At 44.3% G+C, this 16998-nt stretch overlaps 1 protein-coding gene across 2 annotated transcripts in view; it reads left to right on the top strand.

The window, feature by feature from the left end:
* The window catches only part of CCDC88C (coiled-coil domain containing 88C), a 174531-nt gene that overhangs the window by 65883 nt on the left and 91650 nt on the right, over positions 1-16998 (top strand). The window lies entirely within an intron of this gene.

A 16998-nucleotide genomic window follows, 5' to 3' on the forward strand; every position in this document is an offset into this window, starting at 1 on the left:
TGTGGTGCAATGAAGCAGCTGCCACCACAACAGTGGGTGTAGGGAGGAGCAAAAAAAAAACCACAAGACAACAGGGAGAAAGCGAAGGAGGAGTCAGAGAGGAAAGCATAGAAAGGGAAATAAATGGGGTTAGGGGTAACGGGACAACAGATGATTAACAATCATGCCTGGCATTTTGTTGAGGGACACCAGGGCGGGAACCCTGCCCTGCCGTTCCATGGTAAGAAGACTACTGCCAAAAATGAATTGGGAACTACTGAGCCAATGTTTGACTTTCTCAACTCATTGCTGGAGTTTCGCCAGAATAATGAATATGATCTCTCCCAGCCTGCCCATCACTAAAATGATGGGTTTGTGGTTAGAGTCTGACTTTATGCCAAATGCCCATTTTCTTCCCTCCTTGCAAAAGCCAAAGAAGAAATACCAGTTTTACCATAGAAGGAAAATTCAATAGCCAGCATTGATTAGGAATGACGTGGTGTAGCAAACATCTCAACAGAATAATAAGCCTCAGCATGAGGTTTCCTTTTGCTGTGCTTAGCAGCAGTGGAGCATGTTGTTTTAGTTTTATTCAGGCAATAAATCTACCCACCAGTACATAGACTACCACAGTTGGTATTCCTGGGACCTTCGCAGTCACAAAGACCATTTGCCAGGCATGCCCACAAAAAAGGAGAGAGAGCTGCAAGCCCCTCCCCGCACCCAGGCAACTGAATGGCAAATTCCAATACAGTGGGGAAGAAAGGCATGGGTGTGTGCTGTGTGCATAGAAACAGGTGAGGACAAAACAATGCATCAGGCAAAAGCCATGTCCATGACCAAAGGGGGAATTAATCTGCTGTAGGCCAACACTACACTTGGATTACTTCTTGCATCCTTTCCATAGCTGAGTTATGCATCAGAGGGTCATTCGTATTCTGTCCCTGCAGGCAGCTCAGCTACACAACCCCCTTCACTCAGCAGATTGTGAAGTTGCTGTCATTCTTTAATGTATGGCCAGTGTAGTTTTGTGTGTTTTACACACTGTGAAAATGACTGCCAGCACTTGTGTTCTCTGGGTCTCACTTCTTCAGGAAGTAGATGTAGCTGAACAGTAGTAGTAGCATCCTTTAGTCTACGTAGACTATGGAACGCGCCCTTCGTAGTTCCGTTTGGCATCCTCATTTGCAGCGGCGGCTGTGACTGTGAAGACCCACACGAGAGTGACAGTCCTTGCTGCATCTGTTGCATATGTAATGGGTGTCTGGCAGGTCCTTGCTGTGCTTTCTGTGGGCTCGCTTCTCCTTTGCTAGCTGTCTGATCCTCAACTTACCCTTCTGAAGGCCCTTGTATAGTTCCTGCCTCCAACTGCTGCGATCGTCTGTCAGCTCTTCCCAGCTGTCTGGCTTGATGTCTACTTCCCTGAGGTCTCTCTTGCAAACATCTTTGTAGAGCAGCTGGAGGTATCCGGGAGGTCTTTTGCCAGAGGCTAGCTCGCCATACAGGATGTCTTTTGGGATCCTTCCATCATTCATCCTGTGGACGTGGCCAAGCCAGTGGAGCTGCCGCTGCCTGAGGAGGGTGTGCATAGTTGGGATTCCAGCTTGCTGAAGGACAGGACGGTATTCCAAGGATGCTCAAGGACTTCCACGATATTCCAAGGATGTGCCTGAGGCAGCGCAAGTGGAAGATGTTCAGCCTCTTTTCCTGGCGGGCGTACAGGGTCCAAGTCTCGCTGCTGTAAAGGAGGGCGCTGAGGATGCAGGCTCTGTAGACTTGCATTTTGGTGCGAGTGTACAGCTTGTTGTTATTCCACACTCTCTCGCTGAGTCTGGACAGAATTGTGGCTGCTTTACTGATCCTCCTATTTAGCTCAGTGTCCAACGACAGGGTGTCAGTGATGGTGGACCTGAGGTAAACAAACTCGTGGACGATCTCTAACGTATAGTTGTCAATGCTGATTGATGGAGAAGCAGCAATGTCCTGAGCAAGTACATTTGTCTTCTTTAGGCTGATGGAGAGCCCAAAGTCCTTGCATGCTTTGGAGAACCGATCCAGCAGCTTCTGAAGCTGGTCTTCTGTGTGTGACATGACAGCAGCGTCATCTGCGAACAGCATATCTCTGATGAGGACTTCCCGCACCTTGGATTTAGCTTTCAGCCTTGCAAGATTGAACAGTTTCCCGTCAGATCTTGTGTGCAAAAAGATGCCCTCTGTTGAAGATCCAAAGGCGTGTTTGAGGAGTGCAAAGAAGATCCCAAACAATGTCGGAGCAAGCACGCATCCTTGTTCGACGCCGCTCCTGATGCTGAAAGCATCCGATAATGTGCCATCGTATTGGACGGTTCCTCTCATGTCTTCGTGGATAACCTCTACGTCTGTTACCAGCTCAGCTGCAGGAGTTGCCGGGTCAGTGCCAGAAGCTGGCACAGAACCGCCTTAGGACTCCCCTCTGGATTTTCTGTCAGGGTTTACTCCCTTAGCCTTGCTCCTTTCCAGGATAACCCACAAGGCAGTGGGGCATGGAGAACGTGGGTACGGTCCCACTGCCTCTTGCACCTCCCTAGCGCCACATGTCTCCAGAGCTCTCTGTGATGACCTCCTCGCCTCCCCAGGACCCTCCTCTCATCAGCTACCATCACCCCCAGATCCTCCCTCCCTGTCCCCTTTTCCCCCATCCACTCCCATGTCTCCCGACTGCACCACACTGCCCCCTATCAGTTCTTGTTGCCCCCAGGTCCCCCTTCCCCTGGCCTCTCCGCACCTGGCCACACGCTGCTGCAGCCCCATGTCCTCCAGGAAGGCGCCGATCTCGCAGCCCAGCCGCACCCTGGGTCCCAGCCAAAGCTACCAACTCTTCATCTGGCTACAGCTGTCCCTGGAGCCCCACAGATCTGGTGCGGCGCGCGCATGCAGGGAGCGCAGGACTGGGCCTGGAAGCCATGCAATCTGAGCCAGCACGCCACAAGCAGCCTCCGTGGATGCTGCCATCCTCACAGCCGTACCAGATGCCCCCAAACCACTTGCCCACCACTGACATCCCTTGATCTCACCCCCCCTGCTCCTCATGCTGCAGCGGGTCCCTCAGCTCCAGCCAGCAGTTGGGGGTGATGCTGCCCCTTACACCTGAAGAAGTAACTAGCCCCCTCTAAGCTCCCCCTCTAAACTCCCCTCTCAAAACTCCCTCCTGTTAGCAACCACCCTGGTCGCATGCTCCCTGGTCGCTTGCCAGCAGGGCTTTAGAGCTCTGGCCTACCTGAGAGAGCCCCTCCCTCTGACTATGGCTCAGCCAGTCGGCAGGCAGCCTGAGCACATGGCCAGCCTGAGCACATGGCCTTTCAAACAAACAGACAGCTCAGCACTCCAAACACCAAATAAACAGACAAACCCAGGCACCCACACACTCCAGAGAGCCACTTACCCAAAGGTGCTGTAGTAGCTGAACAACAGTAAGAATAACAGAGAGTGAAAAAGAAAATACGCTCATACTCTGTGGGGACAGGGTTGGAAAATTTATAAGAATGCTGTGTGGTGCCATGATACCAGGTTACTTACTCGTGGCAAGATGTGCTCTCGTGGAAGCTGGAATAAATCAGTCCTCCCCAAAAACCTTGTGAGAAAAGTAAGAGTACCTGGCTAAGACATTTATGGAGATGCCCAAATAGGGTAAGCACTTCATCCCCCAAAATATTAACAAGCTGTTCTAGGTGCATAGATCCACCTTTCCTAACCTGCAACCCCCATGTAGCAGTTTAAAAAAATATGCTCAACAGAAGTAACTCTTTACCGCAACCCAGCCGTAACCTGCTTGTAGCAGTTTAAAAAATATACTCGCCAGAAGAGCCCTCTCCAGTATTGCTGGATTTCAGAGCATCCTTCAATGATGAGGGGACTACCTCCAAGGTGAAGAGTTCCTGGCTGGCAGGATCAGCTTCCTCACCGGTCTGCTTAATTGCTTACTGACTGGCATCTTCCATTTCATCAGCCTCAGTCTCTTCACCCTTGCTGCTCTCACTGGTGAGCTGAGCATTGTCTCCTTAGGAGTCCATCTAATTCTTGGTGACCATGGTTTAGTCCTTCCCAAAAATCACATGGAGCTGCTTATAAAAGTGTCATGTTTTGGAAGATGACCCAGATCCCCCGTTGGCTTCTTTCACCTTCTGATAATTCTGCTTGAGCGCCTTGATTTTGACCTGGCATTGCTGAGCATCCCTCGTGTATCCTTCTCCGTGATGCCCTGGGAAATCTTCCCATAAACGTCCACATTTCTTTTGCCAGTTCGCAGCTTGCCATCACCCCACGCAGAAATGAGATCCTGCATTTCCTGATGCTGGGGCTCTTTTGTGAGCCTGAGAAATCTGAAAAAACTAGATCCCTGAGGACTAGACCTCATGATGGGTAGATGCGATCACTCCTGAGGTATGCTAGCCATGATGGCCAGAAAGAAGTGAGTTCAAATTCTCCGGCTTCCTGTTACCTATTTCCTGCCCATCTGGAGAGCAGAGGAGGTGAAGGTGGCCAGAACAGAGACGTGTGAGGCATTGTGGGATATTTCTGGAGGCTAATAACATTGCTTTAAAATAACACAGTTTCCACATTAACATTAATATGATCTTTTGAATTCAAACTTGGCGTTAGACCTCCTCTGGGGGCAGGGCAAGAAAGTTGACCCTTAAAATTGACCTAATTGTGTTTGCAGTGAAGACCGCCCCATTGTTAAATCGAGCTAAGTGCCTTAAAATCAACTTCATGCTCTAGTGTAGAGAAAACTTGAGATGCTTCCATCTTCTGAGGTTATGAGTTTTCACCCTTACCCCTCTCCTCCTGTCTTCTAACATCTTTCACAGTGGGCTAGTTGCTGTTGAGTTTTTTGTAACCATGACAGTACAGGAGTGCTTTGGAGAAGAATTTGAAGGCTAAGATAATTTTGCAGATGTTTACAGGGAACTTTTTAACATGAAGCTGCTAGTTAGGAAATTTAACAAGTGGGCAGTGGAGGCTCATACTCTGGGCCAGTTGGAAGTGGCAGTTAGCACCTTATTAGTGAATGAGAGATGATAGGTAAGGTGGGGTTAGGTCATGAAGGCCTTTGAGAGTGAAAACGATAAGTAAGTTGGATACAATAAAAAAGGAGCCAGTGAAGGAATGCAAAGAAATTGATACAGTGGTCGAAGTGACATAGTGTAAGAGTGACCTTTTTGGCAGCTTTCTGAATGGGTATGAGTGAAGCAGGACTGCATTTGCCAAGGCCAGGTAGTAGGCCGTTGCGGTAATCAAGTTGTGAGAAGATGTTGCACAAGCGCTTCAGCAGTGTGGAATAATAGGAAAGCTGTATCTTAAAGATGCCATGCAGAAAGAATCTCAAAGATTTAGACCTAGCCCAGAGAGAGAGGTCTGATTCAATGGAGGGGGAAAATGAAGCAAGGAGAGAATTAATATAAGTGGAAGAAAAAGGAGAAAGAGGAGGGGTAAGAAAAAGAGGTCTGCTGCACTGGAAGTCATGGAAATTGTCTCGCAGTGCGACTGTTGGAAAGGGGGAATGGCACAACAGAGGGATTTGAGAGAGCACAGAGTTTGGTGAGGACCAAGCCGAGTCTCTGGGGCTCTGTTTGTGAAGATGAAGAAATGCGCACCGGAGGGATCAGATGAGTCATCAATGTGGAAGACAAAGTCACTGAATGAGTGTGGAAGACTGTCAGGAAAGGAGGAGAGAGGAAGGCTGATGTTTGAGGGAGTTAGGTGGATGGTAGAAATCAGCATGGATGAGGAGAGAGAGGTCAGGGGCTGTACTGTGGGAATGGAGGGAGAGGGAAGAGGGGAGAAAGGAAGAGTTGGAGTTAGAAGAGATAGGAATGGAAGAAGAAGAGCCCAATGCCCCCAGCAGGGCAGGGAATGTGAGAAGGAGAGGCCTTGGTAAGAGACTTCAGCTGCTAAAGGCCATGCCAAATGAAGGCATCGCAGTCTCTGCAAGAACCAAGAACTGGAGAGAGTGGATGGAATGGGTGTTCCAGAGACAGCAACAAGAAAGGGAAGGAATGAGGAGGGATGGGTGTGAGGTTAGGAAAGTTTGGTGGGGATGGATGTGAGAGGTGGAGAGGATGGGGGATGGGAGGGGGCCCAGGCCAGGGCAAATGTCACCAGAGGTGAAGAGGAGGAGGCAGAAGAGGGTGTAGATGTGAATCAGGATTTATTTTGATGGGAGTTGGGGAAATCAGAATTTAACTAACATACGTATAGGTGTGTATGCTTTGCTGAAACAGCCATATTAGTAAGGGAAATAAAATCAGATCCCATATTCAGATTCCTGGAATATAGCTTAATTTTATATAAATAAATGGATGATTTGTATTACTCAAACCTTAAAAGGTTTCTGAATGCCTTTTGCTTTCAAAGATCAATTCAAAGCTAAAAGCAGCAGACACTCTTGTGTTGAGCCCAGTTTGTGTTTGCCTAATACATTTCCTCCAGGACTGCCTGATAGAAAATCAAGGCATATCAAGCTGTAGACAGAAGTGACATTCTGTATGTTAAAACAGGGATCTTGGTGGTAATAGTAAGTGAGGATAGTTGTATCTCTTAAATACTCATCGACCTAGATATGTGGGTGTTTCAGGCCACCGAGGAGGCTCTATTGTTCTGAGTGGTAGAATCCCACCTCCTGGAGTGAACCCTTGTCACCAGTGGGAGAGCTTAAGTGAACATTCTACACAACTGCTGTATTTCACAATTTCCTCTTTGCAGCACCTCTACACATACATCCCGTGAGGACACCCGCCCCCCCGCCCCCAATTCTCGTGGAACTTCTGTAAACAACTGCTCCTTTTTTCTCAGTTGCCCAGCAACATTCGCTTGGACCCAAAGCACTTAGTACTCATACTTCAGAAACTGACGGAAATGAACATTTTGAAATATGCACTTTTTTTTTTAAACTGAGCCTTTCGGGATTTTTAGGTTCACTTCCTCCAAAGGAGGTTTTTTTTTTTTTAAAGTGACTTAATTTGCTAGAACTACAGCTCATTTCTGTTCTCTTGAAATGCTCCACAGTTTCAGTACATTTTTCAAATTAGAGGTCTTTAAGCCCTTACATGGGAGTGAGCCAAAAGTCCCTACTAATAAGTGTGTAGAAGAAGTTTTTCATTATGATCATAAAAGGTTTAATCTCTCACTGGTATATTTTTAATGCTTGGTTTTCGTCCTTATTTTGTTTCATAGCTGTCCAGAGAGACAAAAATATGTAGTACAGTTTTTCCCTCTTAATAACAAAGCACTGTCTCTAAAATATTAACTGTAGAGTTCAGCCTTATATCATTTGAGAATCTGTCCTGACTGGAAGAAATGGGTGCTGGAGTGTTTTCCCACTTTTCACCTGCTTGAGCATCTACTAATGTTAGCCCTGCCACACAAACACGTTATAGCTCCCTGTTTTCTCCTGAGAAAATTTAGTACAGAATAGGAATGTAAATAAATAAGATGTTTCAACTGAAAATAACCATTTCTTCTGAACTCATGTGCTCTCTGATTTCTCTTAGCTTCTTTTTCTCTTTCCCCCTCCCCCATTTCTCTCTTCTTTTCTCTTTACCTTTAGCCTCCTTTTTGTTGTTGTCTCATAATTGCCTTCCCTTCCTTCCCTCACAATCCTGCCATCTGTTTCCAACCTTCCCTTTCCTGAGAAACCATTGGGGGGGTGTTCTGGGCCCATAGCGCAGAAGGAGACTCCCAGAGCACTGGATTTTTTCCTCAAAGCCCGAAGGTCCTCTTCCACTGTTGGGAGCGGATGGCCTTTCAGCAAATCCTCAGGTCACTGGCTGTCTGACTGGGCCATAAACCTAGCATAGGAACAGCTGCCCTGGAATTTTCAGCAAGGTAAAAAATGGTGTTTTGTTGGATTTAGAGCCCTTGTCTGTGGTTGCTGGTTTAAGTCCCCTCCACGTCAGCCATTTGTTGACCCACACACTATGAGTATGTACATCTCAGTTCAGTTCCCAGTAGATAAGTATCCCCATCACAAAGGGGCAATCTTAGCAGAGATCCCAAAGTCTACAATGACCTGGGCGCTATCTTCTCAACCATTTGGGACAGCGTGTTGAGAAGAAGCCATGGGACATTTGCCTAGAGATGCTCATACTGTGCCTTTCCTATGGATATAGGACTTCATTCTCCAGTTTTATTGGCATGGTGCCTAATGGCTTTACCACCTCATTACGTTGATACAAATCAGTTTTTAAAAAGCAGTGAAAGGGTATGTGGTAGGGAGGAAGCAATATGAAACTGTGGGTAAAAATAATCTGTTTTGTTCAATATACATTGTATCCTAAATGTACATAATACAGTACATACAACACAGCGACAGACCTGGGATTTTTTAGTCCAGAGTATACATGCTACTGTACTGTTCTATTTCCTGCCAGTGCTTTCCATTACGACCTGGGTCAAGCCACTTAATTTTTCCCATGCCTCTGTTTCCCCATCAGTGAAATAGGAGAGGCTCCAAGAATTGAATTAAATGTAGTTCTTGAAATATTAACACATTGTCTTCAAAGCGTTCCTGCAGCCTACAAAGTAAAACTAACTATTAATATACTTTATGACCTTCATAGTGTGTCTGGTGGGCCCTCGAAACCAGCTTTATCATCATGTGTGCATTACACATACTTGGATATTAGAAATGTTAATCAAAAACATCTGCTTTGGAACACTTATGACAGTAAAGGGTACTGTGAGCACTGACCATTACCCTGCAGTCTTCCTTTTGATTTCTCATTTTTTCCACGAAACACTGTCTTTGTCTTCCCTGCCCTCCCTCAGCCATCCAAAAAACAGAAAAATCGTGTTTATTGCCAGATACTTAGAGTTTTTGTTGTCCTGCTGTAAAGTCCCATTGAAGACAAGGCATTTTTAGTTTTTACCTTGAGGTAAACTAGCAAGGGTTAACAATGGCCTCACTTAGCTACTTCACAGCGAAATCAAAAAGTGCCTTGCCTCCCTGGGATCTTAACAGTGGGGTTTCTGTCATACTTTAATTATCCCACTGTCAGGCAAACATCTTGTTGCAGTGAAGACCTAGCTTGGCTGGATTAAATAATAGCTACAGCTTTTGAGTTAATTGATTATACATTTACTATTTAAAATCAATCACATTATTTTGGGTAAAGCTTGGTTTCATTGAGGGCAGTTACAGATTCCATCATAACAGTTCACTTAGTTATTTGCCTGGATGCCATGCCTGTAGTTTTATTAATAAATGTTAACCACAGATTGTTGGCAAAGTGTTGTACATGAGCTAGTAATATACACTGGCAGGTAGTTAGGTATGTATTTGATGTTACCCTATATGATTAACACATTTATTAAATTTTGTATTTTGTCTCTAAGATGCCACAGGTCTGCTTGTTATTTGTGAAGGTACAGACTAATTCAGCTGCCCCTCAGACTATATAATTAGAGTGCACTGGTCATCGATATAATCTCAGTATTTACCACTTATTGTTCTCAAATCACTATTCGTGGCATTCCTCCATCCTAAGTATAGGAAATCCTGTCTTTACCACAGTACAATGAACTAAGTACTTTAATGGTGTCTTTTTTTTGTAAGGATATAGTCTTAATTTTCTAACGTAGTCACTTAGTCACACTCCTTTGACATACTTGAGAGTATTCTGAATGCAGATACGGTGGTTGTGGCTGATTATTGTCATTGGTGGTGCCCAATTAATAGCGGAAGTAAGACTGTGCCAAGCTGTGCATAACTGGAGCACTGTCATGGAAGGGTATAAACCCTTCAGGAAGGACAGGCAGGGGAGAAAAGGAGGAGGAGTTACGATTTATATGCTCGAGCAATATGATTGTTCAGAGCTGCAGTATATGGAGGGAAAAGAGACAGCAGAGTGTCTTTGGGTTAAGCTTAGAAGCAGAAGCAACAGAGGTGATGTTGTGTTTGGTGTCTGCTATAGGCCACCAGATCAGGGAGATAAGGTAGATGAGGATTTCTTGAGACAACTGAGAGAAATTTCCAAATCACAGGTGTGGGTTCTCATGTGAGACTTAATCACCCAGCCATTTGTTGGGAGATCAATACGGCAGCACGCAGTCAATCCAGGAAGTTTTTGGAGAATGTTGGTGATAACTTCCTTGTACAAGTGCTGAAGGAACCGACCAGAGGCCATGCTCAGCTTGACCTGCTGCTCACAAACCAGGAAGAACTAGTAGGAGAGATAGAAGTGGGTGGCAACTTGGGCTGCAGTGACCATGAGATGATAGATTTTAGGATCCTGATAAAAGGAAAAAAGGTGAGCAATAAACTTCAGACCCTTGATTTCAGAAGAGCAGACTTTGACTCCCTGAGAGAATTGATGGGCAGGATCCCTTGCAAAACAGATATGAAGGGGAAAGGAGTTCAGGAGAACTGGCGGTATTTTAAACAAGTCTTATTGAGGGCACGGGAACAAACCATCCCGATGTGCAGTAAGAAGAGCAGACATGGTAGGCTTGCCTGAAAATGGAAGTCCTTGGAGAGCTCAAACTCAGAATGGATATGTATAAGAAGTCGAAACTTGGACAGATGACTAAAGAGGAATATAAATATATTGCTGGAGAATATTGGGGAGTAATCAGGAAAGCAAAAGCACAATTGGAACTGCAGCTAAGAAGGAATGTGAAGGGTAACGAGGGGTTTCTACAAGCATGTTAACAATAAAAGGGTGATCAGAGTGGGTGTAGGGCTGTTACTGGGTGAGGGAGGTCACCTAGTGACAGATGATGCAGAAAAAGCCAAAGTACTCAGTGCTTTTTTTGCCTCAGTCTTCATGGACAAGGCCAGCTCCTCGACTACAGCACTACGCAATGCAGTCTGGAAAGGATTGGATACAGGGACTGTAAGATGGATAGAAGACTGGCTTGATGGAGGGGCCCAACAGGTGGTCAATGGCTCAATGTCTGGTTGGTGGTTAGTTTCAAGTGGAGTGCCCCAAGGATCAGTTCTAGGGCCAGTACTGTCCAACATCTTTGTTAATGACCTGGATGAGGGGATGGATTGCACCCTCAACAAATTTTCAGATGACACTAAGGTAGGGGATTAGGTGGGTACATCGGAGGCTAGGGGTAGGGTCCAGAGTGACCTAGACAAATTGGAGAATTGGGCCAAAAGAAATTTGATGAGGTTCAAGAAGGACAAGTGCAGAGTCCTGCACTTGGGGCGGAAGAATCCCAAACACTGTTACAGGCTGGGGACCATGTGGGTAAGTAGCAGTGCAGCAGAAAAGGACCTGGGGATTACAGTGGATGAGAGGCTGGATGAGAGTCAACAATGTGCCCTTGTAGCCAAGAGGGCTAATGACATATTGGTGTGCATTACGAGAAGCATTTCCAGCAGATCTAGAAAAGTTGTTATTCCCTTCTACTTGGCACTGGTGAGGCCACATCTGGAGTACTGTGCCCTGTTCTGGGATCCCCAGTATAGAAAGGAAGTGGATGCATTGGAGAGGGGTCAGTGGAGGGCAACGAAAATGATTAAGGGGCTGGAGCACATGACCTATGAGGAAAGGCTGAGAGATTTGGGCTTATTTAGCTTGAAGAAGAGAAGACTGAGGGGCAATTTGATAGCAGTCTTCAACTTTCTCAAAGGGGGCTCTGAAAAGGATGGTCTGAAGTTGCAGAGAGAGAGGTATAGGTTGGATATTAGGAAAAACTATTTCGCCAGGAGTGTGGTGAAGGACTGGAATGTGTTACCAAGAGGGGTGGTGGAATCTCCATCCCTAGTGGTTTTGAGACCTGGCTTAATGTATTCATTGCTGGGATGATTTAGTTGAGATTCAGCCTGCTTTAGGCAGGGGCATGACTAGATGACCACCTGAGGTCCCTTCAAGCCCTAGAATTCCATGATACTATGATAAGTGTCTTCTGTTTACATCTTTCACAAGCAGGTCGAGAGCAGATCGTAGTTTTCAGTGGGCAGTAAATAAAGCATGATTGACACTTGGTCTATCTAGCATCACTTCGAATAGAACTCTCACATATCATGACCCTGATACCAAAACAGTAGGTAGGGTCAAAGTGCACAACAGTCTGCTTGGAAAATAGGCCATACTGACATGGGGTGCTTGCGCCCAAACATTACACGCTTCAGTATTATCACTCTGTTATTCAGCAGTAGAATACTGCACTCCAGTATGGGTTTTCTCATCCCCACACAACTGTGATTGACATACAATTTAATTCTATTGTGTGAATTATTTCAGGCACACTTAAATCTATTTCTCTACCATGGTTACTGATTGTTTGCAATATTACTCCTCCCAGAGTTCACAGAGAGGAAGGTACAGCAAAGCTTGTAATGAAATGGTGTGATGTGCCACATCTACTGTTAAAGGCTTGTTTAATCCACCACAGGGTTTTCTGCCCATTGCAGATAAGCATACCAGCTGAAGGGTGTTCAGTAGAGGACATGGGGCAAGCTTGATTGTTCTCAGAGAAAATGGTAAATCATTGTCTCAACTAGGACCCTGCATCATGTCAATATGGGCTTAATTTACCAAGGCGGCAATGGAGCCTTCTCCACCAGTTTCGTGCCAGACGTGGAATTTGTGCTGCAGCAGAATTTTGGTGGCATTTTAGAGACCATCCACTCTGTCAACGTGGGCAGCCACAAATTATAATGCACTTTGTTGAGACTGCAAAATGACTCAACTTCCGAGAGGTCTTCGTGTCTTGAACGTTGTTGATAATGCTCTGACTTGGCTTGCTGTGACTGCATATGCAAATAAATAATACAGAAGCAAACAAGATTTCTAATAGATCCATGTTCAGCCCTTCCTGGATTGTAAACTGTTCATTTCAAAATTATCATGGGATTGGCCTGTTAGATGTGTGAGATACACGGATAATATCTGTATAACTAAGAATTTTTCAATGAGTAATATGTCAAAGCCAGACCCATGTCCATTTTGATTATGGTTTTGTCAGGAAGGTTTCTCAGGCCCAGGATGATGATCTCTGGTTAAAGAATGACCCTCAGAAGAACCCCACTGGCTAGGCCATTGATTTAGAATGTGAGAGGCTAAGATTCAGGTCCCTGGTCATAGTCTGCTCTGTAACGGATGTGGAATGATGCCAAACTTTTATTTTTATTAAATGAAATTCTTGGTTTCTGGCCAGTCCTAAATATCTGCTGAGGACAATAGTGACTGACTAGATCAAATAATTAGATACTGGTTTCAAAACGTGGTTGGCCCCTGCCCTAAAAAGGAAGTATTTTGTAAGCACAGTGGCTGTGTCTACAATAATAAGTTCTTTTGAAAGATTTGTCAAAAGAAGGGGGCTCTTTCAAAAGATTCAGTGGAGTGTCCACACGCAAAAAATGTTCTTTTGAAAGTAAATCAAAAGAATATGGTGCTCCTTTCAAAATTGCTCTTCTTTTCCCATTTCAGGAAGAGCTTCCCCTTTCAGAAGCTTCTTTCAAAAGAAAATGTGTGTAGATGCTCCACAGACCCTTTTTTGAAAGAGCAGTCCTCCTAGGTCCTGATTTTTTGATCCCTGGCCTGTTCTTTCAAGAGACCGGTAGCTGTGTGGATGCACTTTTTCAAAGGAAGTTCTTTCAGAGGAGATTTTCCAAAAGGGCTTCTTTCAAAAAATCTCTGTGTTGTAGACCTAGCCAGAGAGAGAGCTCACTTTACACCCATGTGGGATCAACCACTTCCCCTGAGACAGCACGTGGTATATAGCAAGATTCAACAGTATTTGGTGGGAGGATGGAGAAATATATTCGTGGAATCAAAACAAAAAGCAGTCAAGTAGCACTTTAAAGACTAGCAAAATAGTTTATTAGATGAGCTTTCGTGGGACAGACCCACTTCTTCAGACCATAGCCAGACCAGAACAGACTCAATATTTAAGACACAGAGAACCAAAAACAGTAAGCAAGGAGGACAACAGTACTAATCAAGGATGGCCTGATCGGTACCACACTGTACCGAAAACCTACTGATCACTATACTTATCTACACCCTTCTAGTTTCCATCCTGCACACGTGACTAGATCCATTATTTACAGTCAAGCTCTTAGGTACAATCGCATTTGCTCTGATCCAACTGACAGAGACCAAAAACTACAAGAACTTTACCAAATATTCATAAACCTGAATTACCCACCAGGAGAAGTAAAAAAAACAAATTGACAGGGACAGACGCGTACCCAGAGACCAGCTACTCCAAGATCGGCCCAAAAAAGCCAAGAACAGAACACCACTGGTCATCACCTACAGCCCCCATCTCAGACTACTGCAATGAATTATTAAAGACCTACAACCTATTCTTAATCAGGATGCTACACTCCAGAAGGCCCTGGGTGACACGTCTGTTCTCTCCTACAGACAACCTCCCAACCTCATGAGGATACTTGGTAACAGCCACAGCCTATACCCCAGGAACACCAGTCCTGGAACCTTTCCCTGAAACAAAGCCCGCTGCCAGCTTTGTCCACATATCTTCTCTGGAAATACCATCGCTGGACCTAACCAGGTTACTCACAGAATCACGGGCACTTTCTTATGCTCCTCTACTAACACCATATATGCCATCATGTGCCAACAACGCCCAGATGCTTTGTATATTGGACAGACTTCTAACTCCCTTAGACAAAGGGTCAACGGGCACAAAACAGACATCAAAACACTCCAGATCCACAAACCAGTTAGTCAACATTTTAATGGAATGGGGCATTCTGTCAATGACCTCCAGGTATGTGTGTTACTGAAGAGAAATTATTGCACCGTTTTAGAGAGAGAAGTGGATGAGCTGACTTTTATATTCAAATTCGGCACATTAACACATGGTTTAAATCATGATGGGAACTTTCTGAGTCACTATAGGGACTCGTCTGCATACTTGGCTCAGTCTAATTCTTGATCTCCCCCCCCCACCCCTCCACTCTCTGATTTGCTCACCTTGATTATCTTTTTCTGATTTGTCCTCCTTGCTTACTGTTTTTGGTTCTCTGTGTCTTAAATATTGAGTCTGTTCTGGTCTGGCTCTGGTCTGAAGAAGTGGGTCTGTCCCACGAAAGCTCACCTAATAAACCATTTTGCTAGTCTTTAAAGTGCTACTTCACTACTTTTTGTTTTGATAGTGTGTAGACTAGCACAGCTTACTCTCTGTTAATATTCGTGGAATGTTTTTTTTAAGAGTGTTTAAAAGGTTTATCAACTTAAAAAACACATCTATGAATATTTGTGTTTCCACCGTTACAAGTAACATCTAACAAATCCTCCTGTAGAGTCAGTCAGTTTTACACAGGTCCTAAGACAGGAGAAAGTGAGGGGGGGAGGAAAAATTTGATTGGAAAGCAAAAAAAAAAAAAATTGGCAGTCATAGTTAGAAGCAGAAATATTGCCTGAAACTATTTTTAACAGAGTTCATTTTTGGTGTTTGACTGCATTTCACGGTCCTATGCATTGATCATATCCATCAGATTAGACGCATTACTTTATTTGTACAAGCTGTGGATTCTGTGTTTATATAAAAATTCAGATGTGCAAAAGAGAATGAGCCATGAATCCTGTAGCACTGTGTTTATGTAGTAAGGGTGTTAATGCTTTTTGAAAAACAGGTTTTAAATGCCTGAAGGGAAATATGAACTGTAGCCTGGAATCTGGCAGGATTTACAACAGTATGTTGTCCTAGAAGAGGAGAGATCTTCTAATGGAGGCCTACTGATCAGTCATACCCTATACAAATCAATCATTGAGAATTGGTGTGAATCACTCTTGGGGAAGAAAACTTTCATTTCTTCTTAAATAGATTAATATAAAACTCTTGGCTTTTCTTTGAACAGAAAAAGCATTTTGTCCTCAGGATTGTGCTGGAAAACATGGCTAACAAAAATGGTTTACTTAGAAACGCTGAGGCCTTTTCTTAAAAGGGGAGGCAAAAAAACCCAAAATAATTTGTATTGGTGTTCTTCCCATTTTAACAGTGCTGTTGGTAGGTCTGCATTGTACGATGTTAAGGTTGAAACGCAACCCACATACTAATTTTGGTCAGTGTGCCTTCTTTGTTATGTGAAATGCTGGGTTAGCATAATCTGATAAATCAGTTTTGCTCCAGTTCTCTACTTTCAGCCCCGCAGATGCATGTAATTTACTACACAGCACAGTCTTACAAGGGTATGATGCATGTTGGTGTGATAATACAGTTGCACACAAAATATTCTCAGAGAACAGTAAATTTCCTTTCTCTGCCTATATATCGATATGAACAATCAAACACCCATTTAGGGAGGTGCAGAGCATGAAAATGTTTATCCTACTTTTATACAGTATGTGAAGTGTGCATATATTTACAGATGGGTAATGGAGAGAAAGCTCTGCATTGCTTATTTTTCTCTGTGGTGTGTATGATGTCAGGAGTTTCCTGGATGTTTCATTCTGAATCTAATTTGTCTCCAGTTTTTTTACCAGCTGCTCATGCAATTCTAATTATGCCTCAACCTCTTGTTCTAATTTCCTCATTCCTTATCGTTAATATATATAATTTTCCTTGCTCCCCAGTGAGGCATTAATAGCCGTATTTGAAGTTTGCTGAGACAGGATCTGAACTTGGTGAAAGGCTATAGCAATTTCCCTTCCATAACGCTCTTTTTCTTCACCTACGACTGAGAATTCTACCTGTTGGGTTCTTCATCACAGCAAGATCCCCTGTAATAGCAAATTACTTATTCTCCTTCTTCCCTCTGGATCCAATAACACACGGTACCTGAATATTCTGTTTTCTGCACTGTCCATTTTTCCTCTTAGTACTTGAAGCATTCACTTGAAAGTGTGTATACTTGGATGCAGAACAAAGACAAATGTCATTGCCAAAGCATACCCCTGTTGCATAAACAATAAATTTAAGTACACACTAGTAGTCTTCAGCATTTGCATTTTAATTCTTGAGAAAGCAATGTGGGGATCACTTTTAAAATGTGCAGTTTGGGTTGTCAGAGGGTTTCCTTGTAAAAACGCCCCCCCCCCCCCCCCCCGCCTCCTG

This window comes from Carettochelys insculpta, chromosome 6, assembly GCF_033958435.1.
Source record: "Carettochelys insculpta isolate YL-2023 chromosome 6, ASM3395843v1, whole genome shotgun sequence".
Classification (NCBI taxonomy): domain Eukaryota; kingdom Metazoa; phylum Chordata; order Testudines; family Carettochelyidae; genus Carettochelys; species Carettochelys insculpta.